At 30.2% G+C, this 20,312-nt stretch overlaps 1 protein-coding gene and 1 long non-coding RNA gene across 4 annotated transcripts in view; both read left to right on the forward strand.

Annotated features, from left to right (window-relative positions):
* LOC149893664 (uncharacterized) overlaps positions 1-20,312 on the forward strand; it is a 174,218-nt gene that overhangs the window by 96,467 nt on the left and 57,439 nt on the right.
* The window catches only part of LOC149893674 (uncharacterized), a 49,980-nt gene that overhangs the window by 241 nt on the left and 29,427 nt on the right, over positions 1-20,312 (forward strand). For 3 of the 4 annotated variants that reach the window (XR_016453815.1, XR_016453796.1, XR_016453811.1), the window contains exon 2: positions 402-662. This is a non-coding gene — a long non-coding RNA (uncharacterized LOC149893674). Of the gene's footprint in view, positions 1-146; positions 663-20,312 lie in introns of those variants that run through there. The other variant, XR_016453813.1, reaches the window with a different exon arrangement.

Consider the following 20,312-nt stretch of genomic DNA (forward strand, 5'->3'; position numbering starts at 1 on the left):
TATCCAGCACTCAATTGTTTTCTCAGTCGACACAACTTATTATAAAGAACCAAGTTAAAAGTAAAGCCATTCAAATGATCATCGTGGGTATTTTCAATGCTAAAGAATAGCTTTTGCTATTCACCGCATTCCCTCTATACTTTTATTTTTAACGATTATGTTACCATTTCATCATTGATACTTTTTCTATACATTGAGTGTATATAAAGTATACCAAAACAACATATAGCTATACATTTTATACTCTATATTGCAATATTGTATTAACTTTTTTTCATTCGTTGGAATCATTATTATTGTTTTCCATAATTATGTCAACAAAGACCTTTTCTTAAGAATCGAAACGACCAAAATAACCAATTTGTTAGAAACTAAGTGCAGCAAATTTGTCATTGTTTTAGAAAAATTCATCATGGACCCAAAAATAAAATGCATTTTAGTTGACAGCATCTTTCCGGAGTGGAAAAGATTTGCACGTGATGCAGCTTTTGATGAAGCTGTCATTGATTATATCGATCTCGATGAACAGATTGATCAGCTAAAAATGGACGAGCTGCTAAAAAAGTTGGTTTTACGAAATCCTTCCGACTTTATATCTGCAGTTGAAAAATCTCTCACGCTGATGGGTGAAGTAGATGTCTTGAAAGAAATCCAAATGGTTTGTAAGTAAAGCTTTTTTTTTAATGCATGGCACTTTTTAGTGAGATTTTATGAATTCTTTTTTTTATAATTTATGTTGGCTGAGGATTTTATTTACAGAATTTGTAAATGATAAAGATTTAACTTAACGAAAAAAACACTTTTAAAATATAGTTAGTTAGATATGCAGAATAATTAGATGCAGTATGATAAAATGGGAAAAACTTAAGTGTTCTATTTCTCAGACCTTCAAAGAAGTTTAAGAATGTTTTTTTCAAGAGTGGTTGAGTTACATTTTTCAAACTTGAAATATAAACAAAAAATTAACTTTTGCTAAAGTTTCTTAATAGAATATCAGTAAAAGAGAAATGTAAGAGCTGGCTCAACCCTGTTTGACCAATGTTTAACCATTAGGGTCAAACTCATGGTTAAAAATTGAAATCTGGCATTTCAATTTTTAACTACATGTTCAAATATTAAGCTATTAAAAACATTCCACCATTATAAAAAACTTGGAACAGAAATTATGAGACCTGAATAGCCCTTTTCGGTCACACTTTTAACCTTTGAGCTATGATTAAAATTATGGTTAAAGATATAAACCTGAAAACCCGTTTTAACCATTTGTCCAACCATGAAGCTATGCTTCAATTTAACTATTAGTTTTGTTTTTGCAACAGAAATCAATTAGAAATTTCAACCATTTGTCCAACTATTAAACTATGGTAAACTTTCAATCATAGCAGAGATTTTATGACAGCAAAAAAAATGAGAGGAAATTTGGGCATGAAAGGTTTGCACAAAGAAAGGAATGCTTTAGTAAGGATAAAGTTATAAAAGGTTTTGCATTCACTTTAGAGTTAAAAACCATTGTAATAAAAAATAGGAAGGTGCATTTAGTAAATGCGACCATTGTAAAGAAAAATGGATATTTTGAAAGAGACTTTTTAGTAAAATTAGCAAGGAGTGATATATTACTTTTCAATAAATGATGATATGTTAAAGCTTGCGTTAGTACTATGAATTTTTATATCCAAGCATTTGTGATGAACGAAAAGTTGAATGAACCAATCAGATTGGCAATTGTTAGTTACCATCTAACTATTAACCAAAATTAGCACTATGTCTTACATTTTTTTCTGGTATTATAGTTAATGTACCAATCTTTTAAATATTAATGAAGTCATTTGTAGATATGAAGACCCTAATATATTTCTAATTCCACGCTGTTCAGTATCTAAAGGAGATTTAACACATTTCATTATACCTGTAACTAAAAATAAACCAATAAAGTTGCTATTAAATGAGATCTAATATACCTTATCAGAATACTAAATAGGTAGAGTTTTCACAGATGAACTATTACCCATTGTTCGACCTAGAACATATATAACCTTATCCATATTACCGCGAACAAAATTCTTTGAAGCAGCAGCTCTATTACTATTTAATTCACTTTTTATTATATTACTTCCCATATCCGAAACACCAATAATTTTGCTACCAGATATTTTTATAAAGTTTTGTTCTAAATACGCTAGTGACTCGCCACCTCCACTTGATTTTGATTTAGTACTATCGAATTTATCAACAGTTTTTTTTATTTATATATAAAAAGAAACTGTAAAATTCTTCTCACCACGGCAATTTAGACTAAACTATAATTAGATTACAATTTATGAGATATCTAGAAAAAATCATCACTAACAACGAATCGTTAACAAACTTAGAAAAATTGTTTCTCTCTATTTAGAATTCAAATCCCGTTGGGTTTAAATAACTTATGCAAATTTTGTACTTCCAATTAATGAAGCAAAGTTCACTAATCTTTTTTGATTACATCATAATGAACAAGCTAATAAGCCATTTAATATACTCCATTATATTGAAAAGCAAATCAATTTACTTCGGCTTCAGCATTTCTTTACCTTGATATATTGCATTTAAATCAGGAACACTGCCAACCGCCTATATGCTGTTGAGCACAATGATAAATAACAATAATGGTTACTTTAGACATAAAAAATTTAACAACATTACCATCAGCATAGTTCTCAGTAGCTGCATCTTTTTTATTTACAGAACAAGACTTAATTATGCAAGAGTTTTTAGATGATTAAATAATTTAGTGAAAAGGCTACGTACCATGACCCTTTCATAAAGGAATTGATAATCTACCAATTTCATAAGATCCTAAAATGGTATCCGTGTGAATATGAATACTATTCACTCCGAGGAAAATAACAGGACTTTATAATTCTTAACAAACATATTCGTAATTGATATTTTTAAACCCAAAAACTGATGAAGTGGATCTTGCGTCTGTAAAATGACAATTGTTTTCCAACATTAGTATAGAGATTTAGTGTTATTTAATTTGCTCATGTGGAGATAAAGAATTGATTGATAACGCCATCGAAATCCACATTTATCATGCCTATGAATTTCACTAATGGTAGTTGCCAGCTCAGAACTACATCTTGTTATGTAAATGACATTTCATGTTACTCCACTAATTGGTAATAACTTAAATAAAATTTTAGAAAGATTCAATGTTTAGAAATGATTACAATGTTGCAAAGTTATTATTAAATTAAGTATTACGTTGCAAAGTAAGCCAATGCATAATAATAGATCTATTTTTAGCTGATATGAAGGATTAAATTTATTCTCGTTTGTGGTTTATTATCAGAAAATGCTATTTGCATACTTTCTTTAGTTACTGCATTACTAACCAATCAAGCATTATTGCGTTTATTCTACTCTGAAAATTTATTTTAAGATTGATTTCCAGTTTCATATATCAAAAACTTTTATTGCTTTATAAAACAAAAATCTTGAAGAAGATCAAATCCACATCTATACCTTCTTATTGTAATTTTACTGAAATATTCTATAACTACAAGTCCCTTTGGTTTGTTTTAAACAAATTTACCATAACAGGTTTTAAAGGATGCAAGTGGAATTACTAAGTGTAGAAAAATCTACTTTTACTGATGTAATGGCAGTGACACTGAAATATAGAAACAAAAATAGTGTTTAGAAGATAATATTAGTAAGAGTACAAAACAATAAGAGCATAATAAATGTTAGTAAGATGGACTTTAGATAGGCTAGTAATACGTTAGTGCTTCACATCATTCGAAGCGCTATAGATATTTTGTATATTTTAACATATATAAAGTATGAAACAAAAATATATATTTTAGATGAGTATTATTTTTAGAGAATGGATTCAGCGAGGATGATATTAGGAGAGCATCATTTAGGTTTAAAAACAAAATCATATAAACACCTTAAAGACTTTGGCAATTTAGATGGTGAAAAAATACTTTGCTTTAATGACTTTATTGTTTATCTTCCAGAGTCTATTTGAAATCTGAATGATTCTTTGAAAGAAGTAAGCGTAAAAATCTTATGTATCCATTCTAAAGTCTATTAAAGTAAATATTATTATACTAAGCAAAAATCAAGCATTTGATATTGAGTTACTAACTATAGTTAAACGTCGCGAGACAGTTTTTAGTACTCCGCACAATTATAAAAGAGTAAAAAATATTTGTGACCGAAATTGAATTATACAAATATTTAATATAGAAAATAGTAAGAAAATGGAAACATTAAAAAAAACGTATTGTTGAATGCTTATTGTTATAATTAAAAAAAAAAGAAATCCTTAAAACGATCAAGAGATTTTGTAAATTTAAGCGGTGAACTATGCCTCGCGCTCTGATAGAAAAAAAGGTAATAGCCTTATAACTAGAGAACTGTTTAAGATTTTGAAGTGATTTTTTTAACAAAGCATCAATTATGAGATATTGTTTGTTAAAATTGATATTTATAAAAAAAATCCGGTCTTTCTTAAAACCGGTTTCATTCCAATTTTTTAGTCGGTTTATCCGGACTTATTCGATTTTTGATTAAAAAGTATAAAACTGATAGTTTTTGATATTAAAACTCTATGTCTGATATTTCAGGTTATCATTTTTAGGGGTTACAGGCATTTTTAGTCTCCAACTTATATTTTCATGTCAAACAAAAAAATAAATAACATAGGTATTTTATTATAAAAAAAAATAAAAATCATACTCCAGAAGTTCCATTCCCTTCAATTGCAGAATAAAAGTTCTGATGCTAAAAAAGGTTTTTAACAATATGTGGCTATGAAAAAAACCGTTTTTTAAAAGTTGCTTATCAAATACAGCTGCATGGTTTAATGATACTTCCTTGATTTCTTTTCTTAATACAAACCATTACTCTTTGGCTTCCTAAAATTATTTTACAACAAACGTTAAAATTTTAAGTTTCATTATTGTAATAAATAATAAAGTTTAATATATAAACTATTTATTATAGAAATTATCTATTATTAAATTCTAATATTTATACATTCAAAAAAACTGCATTCACTGTAATTAATAGATATAATTGAAATATAATTGAAACTTTCATTCTAAACATGTCTCAGCAATCCTTATGTGGAGCAACATTTAATATTTACAGCAAATATTCAAGAATTGCATTATGCATCACTAAATGGAAGTAGGACTTTAGACACATTTCGAGAAAAATAAAAACATGACAAAATTGAGTCAATTTGAGGCCAGTTAACGCAATTTTTCCTCAAACATAAAAGTTAAGGATTCTTATGTTTCAACTTTTTGAAAATGAGTTTTTTTTTTTTTTTGCAAGCATGAAAAAAGCATACTGTGTTGATTATGTGAAAAGACCTCAGAAATATCAGATTGGCTACCACCAGCACCTAAAGTGCATCATTAATAAAATTAAACGATATCATTAAATACCTAAATTTAAAGATACACATAGCTTTCTCCAATATTTACCTTTAGAACAGTTATCAGCTGAATCTTCATGCAGTATAGTTTTTATACCTCTTGCATTTTGTTCTTCTTGCAGTATAGGTACATGGAATGTATAAAAAGGAAAAGAAAATTAAAAAAAACCTCATTCAAAAGATAAGTAAAAGTGATAGTCACTTTTAAATTTTTTTAATTTTTTCATTTCTATCATATGTTATACCTAAAATAATTATATATACAAAAATTAATTTTATTAAATAATTCTGCACTAAATAAATTGTTTATATTAAGAAAATAGTTATTCTTAGTTTACATTGTAAATCTTGGTTTAGATGGCTATGCAACGTGTTGGTTGTGGGAGACCGAGTACAATTATAGAATATAGGATACTACAACACCTTATTACAATTATGGAGCATAGGATTCTACAATTACTGTTCTTGCTAATATATTTTATATAAATATATTAGCAAGAACAATAATTGTAGTATCCTATATTCTATAATTGTAATAAGATATTTGTCTAAAACAAACTAAAATTATATAATCATAAAATATAAAAGTTTAAATTTCTTTACATAATTAATAATGTAATAAGTAAATATTAACAATATTTTTATTAATTAAATGATAAAATAATTAAAAATATAAAGAAAAAAAAAAAAAGAAAAAAAAAATTAGACAAAAAGGTATTTAAAAAATAACCACTTTAAAATTTATCTACTTTGGTTTTTATTATTTTAAGAATTTTTAGCCTCTGCAAGCGAGTGCGCTAAAAGTAAAAATATTAAATTATTTTACGTCGCTTACCGTCTGTGTATAGAATGGATGTTCGCGGAGTTTCTTTTATTAAATATTTTAAGTATTGAATAGGTTCTTTGTCTGAGAGTGCCATTGAAGCCAGGAATAAAGTCAATAAAGCTGCACGAGTTAGTGCACGTTTAACTTATTTTGCCAAAAATACTAGGGATACTGTTAAATATTTATTTATGACATCTGACATGGGTAATGCTCCAGTTAAGTGGCTTAAAATAATTTAATATTTTTGCTTTTAGCACGTTTTAATGTTTTAAAGGATATCGAATAGTGAATGTAGCCATTTTGATAATTTGTAGAAACCAACGCAAGATTAAACTGAATCAAATAAAAACTTACCGTAAGTTATTGAATTACGGAATTTTCATTTACTTCACAGAATTTAGTCGGTTTTTGAATAAAACTTGCAGTAGTAAAAATGATTTTAAAGTATGAGGTCACAGAGGTCACCTGAATATTTTTGCATGGCACTGAAGTCAATTTGCAAAAGCTCTACTTTATTCAAAAAAAAAAAAAAAAAAACCAACCTCTGAGACCACATGCTCAAATCAATCAATGTTTTAGAATTCAAAAAAGCAACAAAAAAATGCTATGCAAAAACTTTTTTTTTTCTGTTTCTAGTTAAGCATTCAATTAAACATATGATCATTTTATTTTCCAATACAAATAATATAGAAATTTAAGATTTATCATATACTTTGAAAGGATTTTAACAAAAATTCGATTTTTCTAAAACTTTGAAAAAACCATTTAAATATCAAAAGTTTAAAATAACTAAAAATAACTTTTTTTTATAGAGAATTGCAAAAAGAAAATGCAAAAAAAAAAACGTAAAAAGTTTAAATATGAAAAATCACTTAAAAAAAATGTATAAAATCCTATTTCCGTTAAGCAATGCATAGTGTGGTGTTTAACACCTTACTTGCCGAACAAAGTTGCATAAAACTAAATATTTTCAAAAACATCTTACACATAAAGATATTTTATCTATATGGAGCTCATAACTATGACCTTTAGTTAAGTGAATACAAATACAATTTTTTATAACAATGCACCGCTGCATTGTTATAAAAAATTGAATTAATCATACCTTAAGATTTTTTCATAAAATAGAGTTTCTCCATCTTTTCAAAACAAATTTTAAATAAACAGAAACGCTGTTTGGAAACTTTTGATTTGATTATGCTTTTAATTTTTTTTCCTTTACAGCTAAATCAAAACATTGATTCTGACGCTTAAAGGCAAACTTCTTAAAAAGGTCTTAGGGGCGTATTGTCATTAAATAAACACAGTTGATTTTTTTGGGGATAGTGCCCTTCTAGCTAACCCGAAAAAGCCAGCTATATGGGGTGATAGTGGACACATGTAAGTGTCCAGAAATGGGAGTTTTGAAATTCATCTATTACGTCCGAGAAAAAAAAATCATATTTAAGTTGAAAATTTCCCAAATTTTTTACTGTTTCGATTATTTACTAAACAAGCCATAAAATTGAAATGGGTCATTGGAACTTCATGAAATTTTATGGTGTTGTACCTATATAGTATGGCTGTCAATGTATAATATTTCATGCAGATATCTTGCTTGGTTATAAAGTTATAGGCCAAAACGTTTTGCAAAATCATACATTTTGACAGTATTGGTACCAAAAGTTTCCAGTTTTGGTAAAAAAATTTTGTCTTATTGCCCTGAATTTTTGCATGTATACTCTATAGGCAATAGACAACAACTTTTGTTATAAGAGTTTTGGAATTAGACCACTTGCTAAAAAACTGTGGCCACAAAATCATTTCGAGCCCCAAAATTTCCTTAAAAAATTGGCAAATCAGTTTTCAATCAAAATGACCAACTGAGGGGTCCATTTTGCATTTTTTGCTAACCTGAGCACCAATCAATATAAAAAATTATAGAGCCTATTGAAAAATTGCAACTTATAGGTCAGTTTTTCGATTTTCATAAAAAAGGACTTTTTTCGTGTACATTTTCTTTGCATTAAATTTTAGAATTAGAATTTTAATAAGGTAAGTCACCTGAAATAGTTGAAATGAAGAGGTGAAGAAAACTTAAATATTAGAAATAAAAGCTTTTAACTGAGAAATTTTATTTTCTTCTTAAAATAATAACTTAACAATTCACTCTCAATCACAATTTAGCTTTTTTTCTTGATTCAAAAAACACCTAATTTCTAATTTAATTAAACAGTTCTAAAATAAGCTGCACAATTTTAGAATTATAAAATGTGGCGTTTTTGGCAGAGTAAGACTTTTAAAGGTGCTTGCTGTTGTAGTCCACAAGGCAGTTTTTAAGTCTAAGAGTGTATTCTGGATGAGATGGGAGTCGTTTGTATTGTTGACAATGAAAAGAAAAGTCTTGATAAGCTGCTTCAACTACCTGTTCGCTGTAAATTCCAAGTGGTGACATGTGGTGGTTCACAAAGTCTTTGATGTGGTGAAATACCATAGGGATCTTAGGTGTATCACTAGCATTCGGTATGGCTGGACATGAGCCTTGAAATTGTTTGATTTTGTCCAAAAAGTCATCCTCAAGGTCTGATCCAAAGCAGCTTTTCACTAGAGCATCAAACATCATGAGCGCTTCGATGAATCCAAAAACTTGGAAAGCCGACTCAGCTTCTACCAACACTTGAAACCTATCCACCTTCCGAAGAAGTTTGTAACAATCGTTTCCTTCAAACATGCCTCCATGATAGGGGCTCAGTTTCATGTTAAGAGAAGTTTGCCATTTTTTGGGATTGGGCCCTCACCATACACTTTTCATCTTCTCAAAAACAAGCAAAAGATGCAATTCTGGTGAAGGCGAAAATATCCAGAATGAGAGTATTATCGGCTCCACTGATATAGGTGGATGGACAACATTCCGGTGTGTTTTGCCTTGACAAGAATGCTTCCTGCACTCAAAAAGCTGTAAAGAATAAAGAATACTTTAAATATAATAAAATATAAATAATACTGTAAATATAAAAAAATACTGGCACATGAAAAGTTATTAAATGAACTAAAGGGAGAGTAGATATGAAAATAGTTTGCTTTTATATCAAAACTTTTTTAATCCTAATAAATATAGGATTTTAGACCAATCTCCAAATAAAAGGTCCACCATCACTTTTGTGACCGTCCATATTTTTCCATACAGGTAAAGTTTCAATTCCTTTCAATTGCATATATTGTCAATAACATCAATTACATATTGGCTTATAAGTCTACAAATCTTTGCCCGTTTTTTTTTAATTCTTTCCATTTGTACAACTAAGAAATAGTTTAAATTTCAAGACTGATAAAACTATTTGAATACTGTTGCATTTACAGGAGACTAAGCAATGTCTCACAATCCCAAATCATGCAAGTGGTCACGAGGAAAACAAAAAAATTTCTATTTTAAAAAAGAAATTACCGAATTTTGACTAAAGTTGCTTTCGCACTGTTATTTTTAAAATTTTATTCTATATTAATGTTGAAAGATACTATCTTATAATTGTTATTAAAGAATTAGTAGCTTATCAAATGGATTTAATCGGTTATAAAGATTCAAGTTAACTAACATTTGACAAAAGTTGAAAAAAAGAAAAAAATTTATATTCCGATTTCAACAGGACACAATGATCACGAGCTCTTCATAGAATTTTTCTTTGAGGCACAGGTTTCAATTGACGAGGATTTGAAAATAGCAATAAATAAACAAATAGAATGGATTAAAGAATCAGAAGGTGAAAACATGGCTGCTCATAATTCAAAACATAATTATTTCACAGAAAAAGTAGTTGAAGCTGGAATCCATTTAAATTGCATAAAAAACTACAAAGATCACTTATCAAAAGAGAAAAATTCCATTTCAGATTCCCAGAGATTAATAGTATCATACAAAGAGAAAAAGAAAACTTCTATAATAACAATAGATAAAACTCTAAAGAGCGCAAAAAAATGGTATGCGAAATCACAATTCAGTAAAGCCAAAAAACTGTTTAGACATGCAGAAAATATACAAAGGGAAACTTTAGGAGAAAAACATCGACATACAATAACTTCTAAAAACTGGATTGCAATGTGCTTATATGAAAAACAGCAATATGATAATGCTGAAAAGCTGTTTAGAGTTGTGGAAATAATGCGAAAAGAAGGTTTAGGAGAAAAACATATTGATACAATTACTGCGAAATACTGGATTGCAAGATGCTTATATAAAAAACAGCAATATGATAATGCTGAAGAGCTGTTTAGAGATGTAGAAATAATGCGAAAATATGTATTAGGAGAAAAACATGCGGATACTCTTTTAATAAATGAGTTGATTGAAAGATGTTTATTTAAAAAACAACAAACCCTGCATGCTGGGAAATGCTCTCTGATGTAGATTATATTCAAAAGTTAATATTTGAAACTTTTTCTTCTTTTGCTTGTTTCATACTTAGCAATTAGATACTAATTCAAAAAGCTTGTAACATTGCTTTTTGGATGTGTTGTATTGCATTTTTGTCTTAAAACTGGCTTGGTGTCAGTTTTCAAAAGAATTATGTCATGAGAATGTGTGTTTAATGTAGAAAGGATTTCTAAAGAACTTATTGGAGGGGGATTTGCCGCGCATTAAATGTTTAAATCTAGAATGCAGGCTGCTTTTATTGAAAACAGTGAATGTATACGTTGGAAAACTCTTTTGGTTTAGAAAAAATGTAAAAAGTAATGTAAGCAGGGAACTATGGACTTTACGACTCTGCTTCGCAGAAATGTTCCAAATGTTCCATAAAGAGTTTGCTTTTTTATCAAATTCATAAGTGGTTAAGTTGTTGAGAGCTTATAGAGTTGAAAGATGACTTTTTCTTTTTTGAAACTTGTCTTTTAAGGAGCAGGTTATTAATGGGATTGGATAATTATTAAAATAACTTTAGGTTTTCTTTGTAAAGTGGTTTTAATGGAAGCGGTGATGAAACATTTATTATAGATATTTATTTAATATTTGTATTTTGTTTTCTTGGAAAGTGGATTAAATGGGAAAGGTGATGAATTTTATGTTTATATTTAATGGTTTTTATGAACATTTAGTATTCCTTTGTCCACTCTTTTTGATAAGTAGAAACTTATTTTATTAGAATTATTGATCTTAGTATTTTTACAATATTGTTAAGCATATTTTGAGAAACTTTACTATAACACATGTTATAGTAAAGCTTTTTATGGTGGCTTGACAGCTCATTATAATCGTGTTTATTACAATAAATCCATGGTCATTCTTGCAATTTAAACTTTTGAAGAGCCAATTCGATGCTCCATTTTTATCAACCATATAGACTACCATTTAGCTCTGGTTATAGATTGCGGTGAAAAATATAAAAAATTCATTAAAAGAATCATTTTTAAAACAAAATTGCCAGGCTATGAACTTATGGCTATTTTTAACCATATGTTAAAAGTGTGTCAGAAACTTCAAAAGCTCACTTCAAACCAATTAGCAATTATTAGCTTTTGGTAAAAATTCAACTATTTTAAAAACTAAAATAACTATATAAAATGAAAAAATCATATAAAAAATTTGCCATCGACACTTAGAGTAAATTGAAAAAATAAAAATTTTTCTGTCAAAATAAAATTGAACAACTAAGAACTTTTTGAAAATTTATAAGTAAAGTATAGCAAATTAGATTAGCGTGGAATATAAAGTTCATCTTAATTACTTATCCATGTCCTGATTGAATCTGGGAAGAAAATCCAATTAACTAAAGACTATGTTTTAAAATTCTTCCAGATCAGTCCTATTCTAAAAATATCTTGTTCTGTTTTTTAGTAAATCTGTTTTATCAAATGCTCCAGTTAATTCTTCTTCATTGTAATTTTAATTCTTAAATGTGACTGGTTTTGTATTTTAGACCGCAGAAAATGTGAATACTTTTTCCGTTCTTTTATTGGTGCATCCGTTTTTGAAAATGGACCTTTTTCTTGCTTATGTCATCAAGTGAAACTTTTGGTTTTGACTTTCCTTTTGATATTTCAAATTTTTCTGCGAATTGACTTTTCCACACTATACTTTCATTTTTCATAATGCCAGTTTCAACAGTTGTCGCCTTTAGAATAAATAATACTGTAGTTGTTAACTAGATCACCCAAAACGATTATGTATACATGAGTTGAATTGGCAATAAAGTATTTCCTCATTTTTACTTTCATTATGCGAGTCCATCTTTCTACAATACTCAACTTTTACTCATTTTCTGCAAAGTGAAGTTCCACTAGATTTTGTAGACCTTTATAGTAAAATTTTTCACCTTTACCAACCCATGGTTTTTTAAAAAAACAGCTTTAATGATGAGCTTGAAGACATCCTTTTTAAAATTGTTGTCGGCCTTTGTCCTAAACTTGACTTTCAAACCAGTAATTTTCTTTAGCCATTGATTTTCCTTAAATATTATAATACTATGAATTTTTTCGATAGCAAAACGTAAACTTACACTGTTTTAATGTCTCATGATAAGCAATATACCTGTCATGATCATTCATTAGCATCTAGATTTTAAGCAATATACATATCGTGATCATTCAGCATCTAGATTTTAAACCTTGGTGATTCATTTTTGTTTTATTTATCTCATATTTACTTATTATTAGCTTCTGCATATCTTTTAGACGCTAATGACATTCCATCTTGATTACCTTGTTCAAACATGAGTATTACATCAGGATCATAAAGCGTTTCTAATTGAGCATTAGTAGCTTTAAGAGCACTATCCCATGACATTTTAAGAGTAGTGTAATACTATGCAGGATCTGAACCATACCTCTAAAATTCTCAGCAAAGAGTAAATTATCTAGCTGATTGTAAAGAAATGATATTGTCTAGAAGTTTTCATTCCAAAAGTTTTCCGCGCTTTTTGCTAATGAATTCCTTGTATGAAATAGATTTATTTGATATTTGTGATGAAAATAACTTACACATTTCAATAATTAGACAATAGTTACTTTTCGGGGAAATCTCCGAACCCGCTTCTTCTGAGATAAGCAATAGTTTCACACATTTTTTTTACTTTTTCTAAGCTCGCCTGCACATATTTCTTAATCAAATACATATTTATATATATATATATATATATATGGATTTTTTTCAAAGTAGATTTTTCTCTTTTGGTCGGAAATATTCTGGTTTCAAAAACACTGGTTTAGTTTGATTTCGTTTTTCATATTCTTTTTTAATCTGTTTTTCCAGCATTTTTAGGTTATTTTTAAATATCAATATATTTCACATTTTTTTACCTTTTTATCAACATCATCTAACTACTTATCCAGACAATAACATTTGCTACAAACAAAATGTACGAACTCAGGTGACTTGGTTCTTGTGACGTTCCGGCAGGTGGTGAATGCGGTGATATTCAGCTCATTCGCACTCGTTCGATTCAAAGCAACTCTTACTTTCAACAAGATCACGTCAATTGTCTCTTTCGTGGTCCTATACCATAAAGAATTTGCTTCGCACATTCCAACCACAAACGCCAGTCGTATTGCTTTATCTGGCAACCTTGTCTGACACGTCAAGCGTTTCAAATCCGCCAATAATACATCTACTTGTTTCCCATCGTTCATCTTTCCGCTTGACAAACAACTGACATGCTTGGTTCGCTACAACCAAGTTGCGGCATCTGACGTAACATCTTATTTTTTAAAGACGTCCGAATTTTTCTTGATGACTTTATCACGCTCGGTAAGCTTATAGCTTTCTCAAAAAGAACACAGCGTTGCATGTGTAAACCTTTACTTAAAAAAATACTCATCTACAAAAGTTTCGCATTAAATTTATACTAAAAATACCTCAAATATGTTCATAAAAAACCGCTAAAAACAAAATTTACAGGTTTTCAAGGAAAACTACGTCAATTTTCACCTAACGAAATTGCTTCCGCGTAATGTAAGTACATTGAAGCGAATAGATTTGTACAACAACCATCTATTAATTTAAACAACTCAGCCTTTCTATGTTTTGAACAACCAGTCAGGCCTAAATTCTTTTCAACACTTCGTACCCCTTTTACGGTTGAATTTTTTAATTAAGAAAGTATAACTTTTACTTGTTCCAGAAGTTGTAAAACCATTCTTAAAAAGACTCCATTGTAATTTACCAGTGCTTTTATGTTCGATAAAATTTCCTTTCAGAGATCAAATGAAATTTCTAAGTATTGTTTATGTCAGTTGCATATTTTTTATTCCCTACACGACCATCCCAAAATATGTTACTAAATTCTTTACCTTTTAAGTGAGAAGCTTTGTGTAAATTAGTAAAATTAATTTCTGCACAAGTTTCCACAGATTTTAATGAGCATAATCTTGGATTTCTTGCTTCACTGAACCATTGATAAGATTTTGATTTAATGGATTTTCTTGATCATCAGATTTATTTTCTTTAAAGTTGTAAAAAGTTTTAACTTTAAGCAAGTATATTATTTTTTTTAATGTGACCAACATTTGATCTTAAATATCGTCTTAAACTTTTCTTGCCACACCATTTTCTTGTAAATAAAAGTTTTTATCATAATATCAATCAGTGAAAAGCAATATATCTAAGTTTGTTAATATTTTTGGTAGAAATGATAATTAAAAACAAAGATCGGAAAAAACGTATACAAGATGACTTGTCAGCTCTTCTTATACATAAATGATAAAGCGAAAAGAATTAAGTTTAAAACAACAGTTGAGAAAAAACGTACACACAGAGACATATTCAGCCTGCCATATAAAAAAACTTAAAGCGGAAAGAAGAAAAACAAGACGTAAACGCTAAGACTCGATAAAGCGAAATAGCGATAAACGATAAAGCGAAATAGCGATAAACGATAAAGCGAAATAGCGATAAACGATAAGGCGAAATAGCGATAAACGATTAAGCGAAATAGCGATAAACGATAAAGCGAAATAGCGATAAACGATAAGGCGAAATAGCGATAAACGATAAAGCGAAATAGCGATAAACGATAAAGCGAAATAGCGATAAACGATAAAGAGAAATAGCGATAAACGATAAAGAGAAATAGCGATAAACGATAAAGCGAAAAGAAGGTTAAAATCAACGACAGGAGGGAAGACTTATACATAATGATTCATCAACCTATCACGTAAGAAAATGATAAATTGGAAAAAAGTGAAGTTAAAAACACCTGGGAAAAGACCTAAACACAAAGACTCATCAACCTGCTATGTAAAAAAATGATTGCAAGGCATCGTCACGGAAAACAACCAAATGCTTAAAAAAAATGAGTTTTACGAGAGAGGGAAGACGGAGTTTTAAAAAAAAGTAAGAGAGAGATTATAAGAAACGATTAAACCTTACCTATTCCTTACCAAACTATACCCAAACCTTCACTTTCTTAACAAGTACACGCCATCAACCTCGATCCCAACCTCTATATAACCTTTAACATAAACCTAGAACCCACACCTCCCTATCAATAATCCCTTACCATCTCATCATTACACAGACAAACTATAAAATCGCCGTCCTCACATTACGCTTAATTATTCAGGTTTTTCAGCGAAAAAAATCATATTGATACTTTGCATAATGGTGCTTAGCTCTAGTACCTTATTCTAAATTTTTCTCCATCAGACCGATATTTTACTAGTCTGTCACTAATAACACCAACAAAGGCTTATGTATTTGCTGAAATGTAGCATCTCACATGAATGTTAGTTGACTACATTTATGTAAGGGCTACGCAGATAACAGCATGGAGCACAAAAATAGGGTAAAGGGTTATAAAATCAGATAGTGTAATGTCAGGATTTGATAAAAGTTCATTTATATTGACAAAAATTTATCTGAATGAAATAGAGTGTTTATAAACTTGTCCTGTTCTTTGTCGTGAAAAAGTTACTATGATAGTCAATAGCAGGATATCCAATTGAAGACTCCACGGGAAGAAACGGCAGGGTCACATTTTAAAAGTTTCGACTTTTTACACTTTCTAGCTTTACTAACCATAATAGCATATTTTGTATTTGAATTTAAATCAAATAAATGATTTGATGCATGTTTAAAGTTTTTCTAAATTTTCCTAAAACTTCGAAACTTATAAAGGTTTAAAAGTTTAATAATGATTTATCTCAAAATGAAAAAATGTGACCCTGCCGTTTCTTCCCGTGGAGTCTTCAATTGATATCAATGTGACATATACGTTTGTCAAATTCACATTATCAAAAACAGCAGGATTCTGAAGCTGATCACTATCTTTAACCATTTGGGATCGAAATAACTCTAGGTACCTCTGGTGATCAGTTTATAGAGAGTCTTCAAGTAATGAAAAAATACTTAATGAGTCCTGGGATGGCAACCATTTAAAAATTGAAATACACACAAAAAATAAACAATTCAAAAACAGAAAAAAAGCCTATCATAAAATAGCATTAACCGTTACTACTAGAGTTTGCCGATTCTGGGCCATTTCAATTTTCAGCCATTCGCTAAGCACGAATTTTTTTCTCCGTTTACATTACACTGACGTTACACTGAAATATTTGCTCATTTTTATACAAGTTGGAAAATATTTATTTCACTTCTCTGATATGATATCTAATCGTGATATCCTCTCCCAGAAAATCGATCAAATTTCCATTTTGATTGATGATGCGAGTGATCATTATGGAAATCTCGCTCAATTTTACAAGAAGATATATTAAGTGAGTCGGTCTTTCAATTATTTTAAAACCAGGACCAACATCTTGATAAAAGGAGTAAATGCAATTCAATTGAGATCCGTTGATATGAGCCGATCCAATCACGTTGTTGACAACTCTGATCCATGTTCAAGTCCATCAAATAATTTACACCCAGTTTAATGGTTGATTTTAAAGTATTCGAATTGGATCTAATTTTAATGTTGTCCGGAAAGTAACTCAATTTATTTTTAGCAACATTACTCGCACTTTGAGACGCGTAATTTTTTGTCGTGTTTAAAACAGTTCTTTGCAAATAATTATTTATATCGATAATGTCATAACTCCCATCTGGAATGACGATGTTTTCCCAATTTGCTCCATTTTTCATGCTGTATCTGAAAGAATTGATTTTGCTGGTGATATTTGGAAAGCTGTTATACGTCTAAAGACCGAGAAATGCCATCTTATTACTTTTTCCTTTTTCAAAAACGATTTTGTCCAAAAAATTTGTTGTTATCACGTTTGAATTTCCATCCACGTCGATTATAATCCCTGAAATTTTTTATTATGCACCATTTTTTTAAATTGAAAAGCAATTTCAGGAATAAATCATTGATTTTTATTTATAATTGTCTCCTTTGGAAAATAAAAAGTGTCAAATCCGCTTCGATATTTTCCAAAATCCTTTTTTAAGGACAAATCAATCACTGCAAATCCGTGAGGTTCAGACCAGCACTGTTTGCAAAACTTTTTAAACTCTTCTTTTTTCATGTTGCTCGAAACATGGTCTCGATAAATATGATCCACATTCTTCGAATCTTACGAAAACAAACAAATTAAATTTGTATTATCTCTGACTGCCTGTCTCAAGAGCAAAATTATTAAAAATAATTTTGCGCCAAATAGAAACAATCCACGTTGGAACGCCTTCCTCTGATGTAATTACTCACACTTATTCTGCTAGGTCAACTGCAAATTGTCAAAGATCATCAAACTGTTCTTTGACGCATCGAGATCTTCAGGATCTGCCACGTCATCCGCTGCTTCAAACTGACACTCCATATCTGCTTTATCGCTCCAATTTTTTGAAATGTCCTCAATCACGCATTCAGGACTCATGTTTAATATCTCTAGTTCACCTTTAACAATAAACAAATCAAGAATAATCTCTTTTGGAAATCTTTTCTCAAATGAAGTTTTTAGTATTTTGTACTCTGGCTGAAAAAGAGATTTCCAAAACACTTGCAAATGGTTAAAATCCAGCCATCCAGGTTTCAATACCAAATTCAGCAGCAACGTCATTTTTCCACAACCCGACTTTCCGACAATGATACCTCGAATACTTCTTGGCAATAACTTGTTGTTGTTCCTTTTGCTCTTACTCACAATCCATGACAAATCGGTAATTTTCACTTTTCATCTTGAAGAAAACATTTTAAATATAAAAATGTACTGCGTCAAATGCAAAAGAAAAACAGACACTCTCCACTTGAGAAATGATGGCACCAAAAACAACAGAAGTATGCTCAAAGGAAGTTGCTCCATTTGCGGAACAACCAAACACAAATTTGTTTCAGGAGGATATTTGGTCAACTCCTTCAACAAGCTCTCCAGCAAAATCAAATTCCATTGGGCAAATGTCCCTGGAGAAACGCACATTCCTGGCATGAACTTGTCCGGACCTGGAACAAACTTGGATGAAAGGCTCACTTTCACTGACGCATACCAAGACTAGAGCAAACCCGTCAACAGGGTGGATAACACCGCTTACCATCACGATCTCGCTGACAAGTATTTCAACAATCGAGAAAACAGAAATTTAGCAGATTAAATGATGCTTGAAGAAATGAACTCCATACCCAACCCCACCCAAAGAGAAACAAAAGAAAGAAAAATCATCACACCCATCATCAATGCCAAAGCCAAATTCGGATTAGGTGTTAAAAAAAACTTCTCCAAGAAAAAAAAGAAAAGAACCTGAAATGGACAGATCAGCTCGCAAGCAAACTTCATAAACCAGTGATTTATCATTTCCGAAGAAGAAGAGTGATTGTAAACGATATCAATTAAATATGGGCTGCTGATTTGGTTGGCATGCAATCCTTTTCAAAATTCAATAACCGCATAAAGTACTTGCTCATGGTTATTATATGTGTTTTCAAAGTACGGATGGATTGCACCCTTTAAAAGTAAAACCGGTCTTGACGTGGCCAACGCTTTCAGTAAAATCTTTAATGAAAGAAGGTGCAGTAAAATGTGGGTGGATAAAGGAAAAGAATTTTACAACAAGCACGTGAAAGCTCTTGGAGTGCAATTGTACTCCACTGAAACGAAGAAAAAAGTTCCGTCGTTGAACGGTGGAACAGAACAATGAAAGAGAAAATGTTCAAATACTTTTCATTCAACAACAGCAAAAAATACATTGACGTTTTAGATGAAATGGTAAACAGCTGCAACCACACAAAGCACTCTTTCATTAAAATGACTCCAGCTGAAGCCAGCGATGAAAAGAATGAAATAAGGTCTGGATGAATCTGAATGGAAAGGTTCAAACAGAAAGACAAGAACCAAAATTTTCTATTGGCGACAAAGTGTGGATCACTAAAAAGAAATCCAATTTCGAAAAAAGATACACACCAAGATGGACTGAGGCGGTTTTCACTGTATAAAAAACTCAGTTCACATGCCCACCCTTATATAAAATCACCGACACTCACAGTGAAGAAATACAAGGCACTTTTTACGAACAGGAAATGGAAAATCTCATCAAGACATATTTAGAATTGAAAAAGTCATTCGGAAGCAAAAGAACAAATCATTCGTCAAATGGTACGGATACCCTGAGTCATTTAACTCATGGGTGGATAATAAAGAGTTGATCCGTTTGCAAAAATAAACACGCTTAAAGGCGCACGCATGAGACTTAAATAAATTTTCTTTTCATTATAAAATGCATGCTCCTCACAAGTTGTTTAAAAACAGCGCCTCAGCAGAAGTTCACAGTTTGGATTTATATTTGAGCAATTTGGAGGAAAGAATTAAAGATTTGGAACGAAGAAGACCGAGCAACATTGTTGTGGTTAAAAAAAAATTAAATCACCCCACCTATTACAACACAAACGGTCAGCATGAGATTTTTGCTCAGAAGGATATAAAATTTTCAGCTCTTTCACACACGCAAATATCATTATCCGTGGGGTTGAAATTGGACAAAGGTGTCACCGTCGTGACGTTGATGAATAAAATTAACGATCAATTAAATTATCACAAAAACGAATAGAATGACCGTGAAAGAGTTAAAAATAATGGCTGAAGACCGTGCTATTAAAGGCATCTCAAAAATGAGAAAAGCTCAGCTTATTGAGGCTATTAAAAATACAAAACCTATCATTG

The sequence above is a fragment of the Hydra viridissima genome, unplaced genomic scaffold, assembly GCF_058129835.1.
Source record: "Hydra viridissima isolate aposymbiotic clone 2 unplaced genomic scaffold, HvirCarnegie_v1 scaffold_1, whole genome shotgun sequence".
NCBI classification, from domain to species: domain Eukaryota; kingdom Metazoa; phylum Cnidaria; class Hydrozoa; order Anthoathecata; family Hydridae; genus Hydra; species Hydra viridissima.